Raw genomic sequence first — 13,167 nt, forward strand, 5'->3', positions numbered from 1 at the left:
TAGGCAGTTCCCGGCCAGGTGAGGATGGTCTGGGCTGTCCCTGAGCTAGACATAAGCAATCTATATATACACCAGCCCTGAACTTTTCCTACTTTTAGCCTCCCTCACAAGTACACACCTCACTCTCAGTGATGTTGGCATTTATCATTTATCTTCTACTGGAATCTCACTTTGTTGGTATTTTGTTTTCAACTAATGCTGATCCAGAGTGAAATATGTTCATAATGCCCTGATGTTTGCAGCTGGTCCCTCTCATCTTTCTGTCACTTGCTTAAGATATCCTAATTCCACAACCCAACACTAACTCTACTTGGGTTCTCCCTGAGGAAAAGCTCATTGCATTTTATTCTCTAAGGTAGGTTGAGGGAGAATGGGAAGGTTGGACAGTATAGAAGAGTTCTATATTTCCTCATCTTTAGGTAAAAGAGATTTTGACAGTTTGCTGGGCTAGAGGTATGGAATCTTTATGATTTGGTAAAAAGATGGTTGGGAGCCTGAGTAGTGTATAATTAAACTTTGTGTCTTATTTGAGTATGAGTTTGCAATATTGAATCTTCATGAAATAGCTATTATTAGCTATTTTAAAAGTGACAAAACTTAGGCTAAGCAGCATGATAAAGACATACAAATTAATAATTAATAATCCATATTAGGGTTTTCCTGTTAGGCAGAACAGATGTGGTATATGGGAAAGTGTGTGTGTGTGTGTGTGTGTGTGTGTGTGTGTATGTGTGTGTAGACAGAGAAAGCTAGATTGATTTTAAAGGAGTTGAGTCACAGAAGTATGAAGACTGCTAAGTACCAAATTTGCAAGATAGGCTTGCAAACTAGAGACCCAGGAAAGAACACATGTTGCAGTTCAAGCCTGCAGGTGCCTGTAGTCATCAGATTCTGTTACTTCCTTGTTGCAGTTAATATTATGATATGCCTCTTCTCTTACCTCAGCGTTTGCACATATAGTTAAGTACCATAAGAGTGTTGAAGTTGTCATATTAGAGCTGAAGCTGAAATTGAGGTTATCAAAAAGATGTGAAGGGGCTAGAGTTGTGGTTCAAGTGGTAGAGCAGGCGTGAGTCTCTGAATTCAAATCCTAGTACTGAAAATAAGAAACTTGAAGGAATGAATCACACCACATTAAAAGAAATGAGGGTGTGGTAACAGTGTAGCCTGAAGGAACCTATTTGTGATAATCCAAAATGAATACTCAACACTACAGTCACTCTGTCCCTTAGGATTGCCATGAGGGGAAAAGCCTGACACTAAATTAGGCTGGAAAACCATTATTCAGAGTAATTTATTCTACAGATGTTTATTCTGGGAACTCCAGTTCTTTAAGAGAGACTCACCGTTTCAGGAAGTATGTGTTCTGGACCAGATCTCTGAGCTTTCTCAAAGTCCTTTTCTATCAAATCTCAGAGCTGCTCCATAACTAAATTGACCTCTGGAATACTTGATTCCTTCAACTCAATCTTGTTTTCTGTGGATTAAATCCCAAGAGGTAATTTTTCTTCTTTGAATGTGCTGTTTATATTCTCCAGGGTAGATACAACAGGGTTGCTATATGTACATTAATCATGTGAGCCATGGTGATACGGTTTCTGGGAAGTTTACAAAAGTGGGTACTTTAAATTTGGTAGAAACAAAGATGTCTGATAAAATATGGGTGACACATCACTTAATCATTTATAATCCTAGAGGGTATTAAACAACTCTACTGTCTTAGTTGGAGAAAGAACATTGCATCTTTTTGTTGTTTTGTGCAACTGAGTTTCAACTCAGGGCTTTTTTTTTTTTTCAAAGTGTACTGCTTGAGCCACACCTCCAGTCCATTTTGCTCTGGTTACTTTGGAGGTGGGGATCTCCAACCTGTTTACTCAGGCTGGCCTTGAACCTTGATCTTTTTGATCTCACCCTCTCAAGTAGCTAGGATTACAGGTGTGAGCCGCCAGTACCCGGCCCCATTGAATCTTGAGATAGTTAAAAATCTGTTTTAGAAGGCAGCTGAATGTTGAAATGAATACTTTGGGAGGAAGTGAAATTGTTTCAAAGGCAGGCAGGGAGACCTTCAAATGACCTTTGAAAATGCAAATTGTAAATGTAAAATGGTTTTCCTTTATCTTGCCTGATCATTTAATTAATAATCGGGATACTGTCCTTTGTGTGTGTTTTATATGTTTTAACTGTCTTAGTCTGTTGCTGCTGCTATAACAAAATAACACAGACTGGGTAATTTATAAATCACAGCAATTTATTTCTCACAGTTCTGGAGGCCAAGAATTCTTAAGATCCAGACACTACCAGGTTTGGTATCAGGAGAGATCCTGTTTATGTTTACACAATGGTACCTTGAACACTATACATGGTAGAAGATAGGAGGTCCAAAGGGAGGAGTTACTTCTTTCCAGCCCTTTTATAAGGCACTAATCCCATCCAGGGGGGATTCCTCTCCTAAGGGTCCCACCTCTTGGCATTGTTGCATTGGGATTCATTGAGCTTTGGAGGGAACACAAACATTCGAACTGTAATAATCCCCTTTTGAATTTTATTTTATGCTGTTGGTTCTATTTTCTGTTTTACTAGTTCTTTCTCATATCTGTATAGAGTAAAATGATGCCTTTCAGGTATTACCAGGTTCTATCACTTCTCTGGGGTCTTGGCAACTTAGGCTACTTCTCTGCTGTCTTCATCAGGAAAGTGGAAATTAAATTCCTTCTTACTTTCTTTTCTTCAAGGATTCAATGTGAAGTCCTGGTGAATCACCCCCAGCAGTACAAGACCTTTGGTGAGAGTTGAATGTAATCCCCAGGGGAAGAATTAAGAAATCTAACTGAGTGTCTTCTGTGTCAGCAGTTCTCATCTAATCTTCAAATTCCTTTTAAGATATATATTATTTACACCTTCATTTATATGGATGAGGACTGATTATCAGAAGGTACATTGTCCATATGAAGTGGCAGAGCCAACAGTTTCAAACTTGAGACTATAAAACTCAAACCCATTTTCTTGAAAATTTTATTATGCTTTTTAAAAATTATGATTTAAAACCTTACCATCTTAACTATTTTTAAGTGGGTAGTTCAGTAATGTTAAGTATATTTACATTGTTATGAAATAGCTCTCCAAAGCTTTTTCATTTTGCAGAACTGAAACTTTATACTCATTAATCATCAACTCCCCATTTGCCCTCAGCCCCTAGTAGCCACTGTTCTTTTTAGGTCTATCAATATGGACCACTTTAGATACTTCTTACAGTTAGGATCCTACAGTATTTGTCCTTTTATGATTGAGTTATTTCACTTAGCATAATGTCTTTGAGATTCATCTGTGTTGTAGCATGTGACAGGATTTCCTTTTTTAAGGTTGCATAGTATTCTGTTGTTATGTACGTCATGTTTTGTTTTATCCATTCACCTGTTGATGGACACTTGAGTTGCTTCCACTCTTCACTGCTGTGAATAGTGCTGCTATGAACACAAGTGTGGAAATAATCTCTTTAATTCTTTTCAGTATACCTATAAGTACAATTGCTACATCAAATGATAGTTTAATTTTTAATTTTTTAAAGAACCGTCATACAGTTTTCCATAGCAACTTCCCTGTTGTTTACAATCCTACTGCCAATGCACAAGGGTCCCAGTTTCTCCATATCTCACCAGCAGTATTTTTTGTTTGTATAGTTTGTTTTGATAGCCATTTTACTGGGTATTGTGGTTTGGATATAAAGTGTCGTTCTCCACCCCTCCCCCCAAAAAAGACTCATGTTTTGAAAGCTTGATTCCTAATGCAATGTTTACAGGTGGGGCTTTGGAGAAGTTGTTGAATTATGAGGATGCTGACTTAGTTAATAGCTTAATCCATTCATGGGTTCATAATTAAATAGACTCTTGAGAAGTGGTGGAGACTGTGGAAGGTGGGGCCTGATTGAAGGAAGTAGGTCACTGGAGGCATGCCTTTCAAGGGTATATATTGTTCCCAGCCTCCTCCCTCTGTCTTCCTGGGTGCTATGAGATGAGCAATTTTCCTTGGCTGTGTCCTTCCACCATGATCTACTGCCTCATCGTGGGTCCAGAAACAACAGAATCAAGTATCTATAGACTGAAACTTCTGAAACCATGAGCCAAAATAAGTCATTCTTTCTGTGTTGGTTTTGTTCTCAGGAATTTTGTCAACGTGATGAAAAATGACTAACACAATGGGTATGAGGTGATTTCTCATTATGTTTTTTTGTTTGTTTATTTGTTTTTTGGTAGTACTAGGGTTTGAATTCAGGACCTAGTGCTTGCTAGGCAAGTGCTGTATGAATTAAGCCACACCTCCATCCCTCATTATGGTTTTGATTTGATAATTAATGATGTTGAGCATCTTTTCATATGCTTGTTAGCCATTTATGTATTATCTTTAGAAAAGTGTCTATTCAAATCCTTTGCCCATTTTTTAATCAGGTTATTTTATTTTTGTTGTTACTGAGTTAAAGAGTTCTTTACATATTGTGGATATTAAATCCTTATCAGATGGGTATGTGATCTGCAAATATTTTCTTACATCCCATAGCTTGCCTTTTTACTCTCATTGAGTCCTTTGATGTGCAAAAGTGCAGTTTAATGTGGGACCTGTGCCAGGGAAATTAGGTGGAGGAGGATCAGAAAGTATATTTCAGATCTTCAACTCATTGTCCTTATCAGGAAGACTGGTCCTTGAATTTGCTTGACAAAAAGAATTTCGAGATGGTTCATGAAAATACAAGGGGCAAAGAGTTTATTTATTAGTTAACTAATACAAAGCAAGCAAGAGAATTGGAGTAACGTGCCAAGAGCTTTGTGTGTGTGAGTTACAGACACAACTGTGGCTCTTCCTTGGGGCTTTTCATATTAGCTAGAGTGGGCTAGGGGAGTTTAACTTCAACTTCCTTTCCTCCACATAAACATGGTCCTTTATGCTCACACCTGTATCACCCTAGCCTGCAGACGGTGAGTCTGAGGTGATCTTACTAATTAAAAGGTCTTTATGACATAGATGCCTGTTTCTTATGACTTCTATTGACACTCCTTTATTAAATGCCAGACATTTTTAAGTTTTGTATACTTCATTCATCTGGAGCAATGTCAGAGATGATGTATTTTTATTATATAAATTGGGAAAATGGAGATTGCCAAGAAAAAAATGTGTTTTTTATTTACAGTGGTTTAATTTTGCAGTTTTAACAACCCTCCTCTAATTGTATCCTATATTTTGGAACAAATATAGGATATTTGTTATCTCTTCCAGACACCAAGACTCCTTAATTGATATTGATGATATATGCCTGATGACCTGCCAGGTGATCTTTATATTGGGGGCAGAAAAGCCCTTCTTTAGGAGCTATTTTCTTTTAAAAGGAAATTTAACACTTTCCTTTTAGTCCAAGTATGAGTTTTACCACATGTTTTTCTTGAGATATTTACTCAGGATGTTCTTATCTAGAGCAAATCATTAATACAAGTTAAAAGCATGGTTAACTATTATAGCCTAATAGGGAGTGAGAAATTTCCAAGTTATTTATTAGTATAATTTTGATTCATAGCTCCTGGTTCTTAACTCACTTTGTTTTTGGTTTTTTTTTTTTTTTCTTCTCCATGCCCTAGATTTTAACTTGCTTATGGTCTCATGCTACCTGTTCTATGCTATCCTGCCTCAGATCCATTTGTCTGTTTTTGCTTTTGTTGGCTGTATATTTTGGTGCCATATTTAAGAAGTCATCTCTTGATTCAGTGTTGTATGTATTTTCCACTATGCTTTCTTCTAGGATTTTCTTTTTTTTTTGGTAGTAGGGTTTGAACTCAGGGCCTCTTGCTTGCTAGACAGGTGCTTCTACCTCTTGAGCCCCTACACCACCCCTCTTCTAGGAATTTTAAAGTTTGGGGTCTAACAAGTAGTTCTATTTGTGTTAGTTTTGTAGATGCTATCATCTTTTGCATGTGGATATCCAATTTTCCTGACACCTTTTGTTGAAGAAACTATTGTTTCCATCATACTGTTTTTGTTGTTTTTCTTTTCTTGGGTGGGTGGTACTGGAGTTGAACTCAGGGCTTGGTGCTTGGTAGGTGGGCATTGTACCACTTGAGCTATTACTCCAGCCCTTTTTGCTCTGGTTATTTTGGATTTAGGGTCTCACTTTTTGCTTAGGCCAGCCTTGACCACAGTCCTTGTATTTTATGCTTCCTGCTGTAGCTGTGATGACAGGCATGCACCACCATGCCCAGCTTTTTCTATTGAGATGGGGTCTTGTGAACTGTGTTGTTCCCCTCACCCCACCCCCCAAAAAAACTGCCCTAGAACTGTGACCCTCCAGTCTTCAGCTTCCCAAGTAGGTAGGATTATAGGCTTGAACCATCAGGCCCAGCTCCATCATGCTAGTAGTATGGGGTTTGAACTCAGGGCTTCACCTGTGCTAGACGGGTGCTCTACCACTAGAGCCATTCCGTTAGCCCCATCATGCTGTTTTCTAAGACAGAGGACAGGGAGTGATAAGATACTTGTTGGAGGAGAAAAGAATGCTGATGTTTTTAACTTGTTTGCCACTACTTGAATGGTTTATATAAATTTTTTCTAGTATGATACATTTATAAGAATTATGAAGAGATTGTTTTCTAGACCTAGAGGGAGTATATTATTTATATTTGTGTTGGGAAAGCAAATGAAGACAATACAGTAATACTGTATTCTCTTTGGCTATCAAGAGACTGGCATCCCAGAAACCCAGGGTTCCTGAAATCCAGCAGTTCCTGGCAGATTGGTGATGGGGGAGGAAACCTTTGTGATGGCAAACTAATGAGGACATGAACTCCTACAGATAAACAAACATGGGAGAGAGAAAAGCCAGGGCTTCTTGAGGTTGTGTTCTGTGTGTTGTGATGGCTTGATTCATAGAGCAGGAGCAGCTTCCCATAGAATAGTGGCCAGCTCTGGAGGTCAACAGTGCTGTAAGTGGCTGAGCAGTTCCCAAAAGGAAGAGGGGCAAAATGGATGGTACGGTCTGTGGCCCCAGTGGGGAGAGGCAGGCAGACATGGCTCCTCCACTGAGTATAAATAAGCCTCAGCTAGCTAGAGAATGGACTCTCCAGGAATAAAAAAAAAAAAAAGTTGCTGCTAGTAGCTAACTGAAAAAAAGTTATATAGCTTTTTTACTAATATAACATTTCACAAAGTTGCTAAAATCCTTTCAAATGTTTGAATCCCCTGTTAAACTCTTTGGGCTTTAAGTAGGGTTATGAAAATCTTAATTGTATCTTTATTTGACCTCTTTTCTGCCTCAAATAGTGTATCTGTATATTGTGGTGAAGGATGTGTAACATATCCTGGAGAAGCTTAGACTATAGTAGAGAACACAAAGGTTTACAAATAAGGGTAGTTAGTTACCATACCAGTGGTCATGATGGCAATGATAAGATAAAAATTTGTTTAGGTAACCTTCTAAGAGAGGACAAAAGTCTTTTTAAGGTTGGAGAAACTGAGATAATATATATATATATAAACTTGATAGTTCTGGGTACTCAATGACAGTATACCTTACATGGAAATAGGCTATGAAAGTAATTCTGTAGGTCATGTAAGTGTGGATGGTAATTGCAGATGTTTGGGTCACATTCCACAACTGTTCACTGTGCTAGACACTTTTTTTGACCTTTTCACAAATAGGTATACATGTCTAAAAATAAAATGGAGCTGGGCATGGTGGTACATGTCTATAATCCCAGCTCCTTAGAAGGTGGAGGATCATGGCTGAGGCCAGCCCTGGAAAAAAGCCACATTATTCCATCTCAACAAATATTCCAGGTATGGTGGTACAAGCCTGTGATCCCAGCCAAGCAGGAGTCATAGGTAGGAGGATTGTAGTTGAGGGTGACCTCCAGATGAAAATGTGAGACCCATCTAAAATAATTAAAGCAAAAAAGGGCTAAGGGACATGACTCAAGTGGTACAGCACCTGCCTAGCAAGTGTTAGGCACTTGAGTTCAAAACCCCACTACCACCACCACCACCAAAAAAAAAAGAAAGAAAGAAATATGTATGACATAATTGCTCATCTGAAATGGGACAGTAAATAGTTCTATAAAAGTGTAATAACTTGCCTTGAGGTGGTCTCATGAATAGTGTAAGTGCTTACTAATGCATGATAGAAGTAGGAATCAGTATTTTAGTGTTTCTTTGATGACTTCACTTTCTGGTTTCTGACAACTTAGTATATAATCTTACATGATCAGAAAATATAGATAGATGAAAATGGGCTTAAAGATATTATTTAGGAGAGTGATTTGATTTAGGGAGGGAATTGAGAAACCTGAAATTTGTCTTATTCAGCACCATCTGTTCTTCTGGAGCTCCACCAGGCCTGACCACAGTTGGTCTCCAAGTCAAGAACTATGACCCTCACATTTAAATAAGAAAATATTTTGTTGGAAAACCTGAATCTAGTGTCACAGTGGCAAAACTGTAACTAAAACACACACACACACACATACACACAAACACACAATGAATACATGTTGAGCTCTATCTAAATACTGGTTATTTATGTGTGTTAGGGACACAGATTGAAAGTCTGCTTTTTATGTGGATTTTATGTTTGATTGGGCCTGGATAATTTCCAAAGCTTTGAATAGCCCTTTTCCTCAGGGTACAAAGTACATGAGTTTTGTAATTGAGTTTCCATTTTTAACTGGATGCAATTGCCCCAGAGGATGTGGAGAGCTAGACAAAATTATGGAAAGCTAGACAAAATCATGGAAAGAGTTTTCAAAGAAGAGATTAAAGCTTTGAAAAGCAGGCATTGCTTTTGTTTAAGCACATTGAAGTTAAGGACTGTGTAAATCATTCTGGCTCTTGAAAGACTGAGTGAGTATTTGCAGACTGCTTTCTCGAATTTGAAGCACTGTTTTCTCAGTCAGGCTGCTTTCTGTTTTCTAGGACTTCCCTTCTGCATACACCAGTTGCTGTAGCCCCAAGTCATCCACCTATGGGCACGGCTTCTGAGCCTGCATCTGTCACTGACCTTTACCTCTGTTATTAGTCCAGGATTGGGTTGGACAGGAGGAGGAGGTATTCTAGTTCATTTGAGACTGTATACCATATGAAATTGGCAGGGCATATATTCCTATACCAGTTTTAAAGATGAGAAATGAGAAGCTCAGGGCTGTTAAATAATTTGTCCAAAGTCATCATCCCTAGTAAACCATTTTCTGGTTTCCATGTCCCCATCTCTCCTTCCAGGTGAAACCAAAATCCTCTTGTGACATTGGGACCTACCACGCTGGGTTAGGGTTATGCTCTGTGAGCTCAGCAGCAGAAAGTTCCTAATTCACACTGAGTTCTTTGTCTCATAAATGAGTGCAACTGACAGACAATGAAGAGTGACAGTATAGAGAAGAAGTTTATCAGAGAAAGAACAAAGCTCCCTTGTGAGGTGGGGAGGGGTCTCAAGCCAGGTGCCAGTGAATTTTGGGTCAGAGGGTTTTTAACCTGTTTGTTCCAGGGAATAGCGCATGATAATTAGGTGTGTGGAAAGCAGTATTCTGGTTGGCTGTGCCCACAACCTTCTCATCAGATTTTGGTCTTTACCTGTTCTCATTTAAAATATTCCTTTCCACTTTCCTCCTTTCCCACTCACCTGAGTTCTAGGGGACTTGCAAGGGAAATGGATTGTTAAGAGGATGGTGCCATCTCTCCTGTTTGTTGGCAGATAAGGTTATAAGTTTCCTAGGGGCTGTTGATCCTAACTGCACTTGGCTGATTTCAGCTAACTACATAGTCTGTTCTCTCACAGGTGTATTTTGGATTAAGCAAGCTTTAATTACTTGGACTTTATTGTATGCCTTGTATAAAAAGTGTGTTCCAGTGTTGTAAGCTTAATATATATTTTGCTTTAAATTGTTGATGATCGAGTGGGGGACTTAATTGAGTATAATTTTGCTTTTTACAGTGCCTTGCTATTTGAAATTTAATAATTTATGTGGCTATGTTTCCACATTTGGCAGGATACTCTTATACTTTTGGAATATGTATTACCTGCTCTTTTTTGCTGTAGGTTATATCCCTTGATGACAAGCCTAGTACCCTTGGAATTATCCATCAAGTATTTAACTTCTTACACTGTTTATCATTTTTAATTTCTCTTCCCAGGTCAGAGGATGGGAATGGGGTTTTTGAACCTGGAGTAGTGTGTTTTCTGATATGCTTCAAATATGGTCATATATATGCTTTTTAGAATGTGAAGTAACTCTTCTTCTACAAAGGAAAAACAGAAGATTGAGCACAGTACTGAGTATGTGGTAAAACCTTAGTTCTCCCAGAGTTAGCTTGAAATAGTAAGTAGTTTTGCTGTTCTTAGGGCTCACTGACAGCTCCAGTCTAGCAGACACAGACAATTATTTCTTTGTTTAAAGTTGGGGCAGCCATTTAGATATTTTTGGCACTTGATTTCTTTTTCATCTGAGGTGTTCCTTGGAATTTTTTGGGGGGCTCTGTTCTATGTGGTTCATCGTTTTCCTCATTTTACATGTAGTGAAGATCTTGTTATAGTCAGGCTGCTGAGATAGGCAGGTCTGGACCTCAGTGCTGGTCCTCTGAGGCCCAGGTCCCTTTGCACCTCTTCCTTTCCTTCAGCTGTTTGCTTTTATTATTTTGGGGGGGGGGATTTTGTGGGGGGAGGGATGACTTGGGTTTGAACTCAGGACTTTCCTCTTGCTAGGCAGGCACACTACCACTTGAGCCATACCTCCAGTTCAGCCCTTTTTTTGCTTTCATTATTTTTCAGTCTCTCTCTCTCTCTTTTTTTTGCCTGGGAGCCCAGTTTATTTGTTGAGATGGGTGATCTCCCCGCCCCCCCCACTAACTTTTTTGCCAGGGCTGGCCTCAAGCTGTAATCTTTCTGATGTTCATTCACCTCCTGAGTAGCTGGGATTACAGTTGTGAAACTACTGTGCATGTCTGCGTTTTATCTTTACAGACTTATGTTTTGATGCATAATGACTGTTCAGAGATCAGTCTTGAGTCTTCAGGGTTGTTTAGTCTTTTTTCTTTCTGTGGGTGTGGGTATGGTGGTAACTCATGTGGGGTATTGGGACAACATATTATATAGCACAATTGATGCTATAGCCAGAACCAAAACAAAAGAAGTTGCCAGCAGGACTAAAGGAAAAAAAAAAAGGCCCTCAAGATAATGCTTATGGCACATGTACTTATCTAAAACAAAAAAACTTGTTGACAGAAACTTGGTACTGACTTACTATCAAAAGTTCTTTTCCATCCCACATGAAGGCATGAATAAAAACTGACACCTAGTAGCTCTTATTCAAAGTGACAACTTTAAAACTTAAAAAAAAAATGTTTTCACATACATAAATCCTAAAACCTTATCAAGAAGAAACTCAAACTCTAAGTCTCTGTCATGACTATGAGGACATTAGCATTAAGATAGGCCTTCCCTGCTCCCAAGCTCTCTACCCATATCATCCATCTACCAGTGCAGAAAAGCTGCATCAGAAAACAAAGCTTTTCTTTTTTTGTTTTAGATAGGGTCTTTCTGTGTTGCCCTGGTCTTAAGTGATCCTGCTTTCTCAGTTTCCTGAGTAGCTTGGTCTACAGGCACATACTACTGCACAAGTGCCTTTTACAATTGAGTCTTAGGCTTCACACTCAAGTGGTAAAAAGGCAAGGGATAGGCTGGGGTTGTAGCTCATCGATAGAATGCTTATCTAGTATTCATGAAAACCTGGGTTTGATTCCTAGCAAACCACCCCCCCCCAAAAAAAAAAAAGGAAGAAAAGAAAAAAAGGCAAGGGGTAAAGTTCCTGATCCCAGAGGTTGTAATCTAGAAGAGAAGGACAGAATAAGTACCAGATTGATCTTGATACATGGCAGCATATGATAAATATCCTAAAAAGAGGAACAGGGTGATCAGGACTCAAAGGTGCTCTCTGACAGCGTGATTGATCCTCTCAGACACAGGCATTCATGGCTGTTGTTACTACTTCACATTTCTTGATACCACCATTGTGTGATACTTACTTATATGTCCAAATTTCTTGCAGTATACAGTGCACCCTCTCAGAACTATCATTGCACTAAGCATGTTGCTTTGTTATGAGTGATCTTGTCTTCTCACTGAACTGTAAGCTATTTTGAAAGCAGTGGAATTGTTTTGGTACTGTCTCCTGAGACCTAGCACAGTGCCTGACACAAGAGGAGCAGCTGGTGTGGTGGTCTTTCTGGTTATTCCTTTCGCTGAGAGTTCCCTTTGCCTCTTCTGCTTTGTGAGTGATTCATTTCAGCAGGTTACTCCACAAGACATTTCCTGCTGCCTGTCTATCCCACAGTTCTTTGTGAATACCACCTCTTCTGTCCACCTCACTCTATGAAGTTACTCTGGGTCCAGGGCTATACCTTACTCATTCTTACATGCCCAGTGCTTGCAACAGTTAAATTGCTATAATTGTTGGGTAAATATTTGCTGAACTGAAAATGAGAGTTTTGAATTTACGTACACTTGTTTGCCACTCACCCTTCTGTTTTTGTGATACAAAGTGGATAATGATAGATTAATACTTCCATTTGCTAAAAATTAATTTTTATTAACTAAATGTGTTTACTGATTCGTTGTGTGTGCGTGCATGCATGTGTGTGTGTGTGTGTGTGTGTGTGTGTATGTTTGTGTTGCTGGGGATCAAACCCAGGGCCTCATGCATGTAGGCAAGCAGTCTACTACTGAGCCACATCACCAGTCTCTGATTTGTATGCTTAGTACACACCAAGTTTTTTCTATTACAGTACTTTATTTTGTAAGCCACATCACCAGTCTCTGATTTGTATGCTTAGTACACACCAAGTTTTTTCTATTACAGTACTTTATTTTGTAATTAAGAGAGAAAAAATTACCTCAGATGTTCTTAAAAATGCTGTTTAGCATTTCTGGGAGCTTATAAAGTATTTTGGGTCAGCAGTTAAAAAATAAAAATACATTTTTTCTGAGAATAAAATCCTGCTCATTTGTTTTATCTTTTACCAAGTGACTGTTGAATCCTTTTCTGAGCTTGTGTATGTTTTGATGTTGTAGTGAAATATATAATAAAATTCCCAGTCAGTTACCAGTACTTTCTAATTATAACTCGTTTCATTTTTGATCAAATTATTTTA

At 38.7% G+C, this 13,167-nt stretch overlaps 1 protein-coding gene across 2 annotated transcripts in view; it reads left to right on the top strand.

Moving 5' to 3' along the window:
* Positions 1 to 13,167, top strand: part of Lims1 (LIM zinc finger domain containing 1) — a 149,061-nt gene that overhangs the window by 39,050 nt on the left and 96,844 nt on the right. Inside the window, exon 1 of one of the 2 annotated variants that reach the window (XM_074050543.1) lies at positions 8,680 to 8,871. The exons of the other annotated variant lie outside the window; for it this stretch is intronic. The gene's annotated coding sequence lies outside the window, so the exon portion shown is untranslated. Of the gene's footprint in view, positions 1 to 8,679; positions 8,872 to 13,167 lie in introns of those variants that run through there. 2 annotated transcript variants of the gene reach the window in all.

This window comes from Castor canadensis, chromosome 12, assembly GCF_047511655.1.
Source record: "Castor canadensis chromosome 12, mCasCan1.hap1v2, whole genome shotgun sequence".
Taxonomy (NCBI): domain Eukaryota; kingdom Metazoa; phylum Chordata; class Mammalia; order Rodentia; family Castoridae; genus Castor; species Castor canadensis.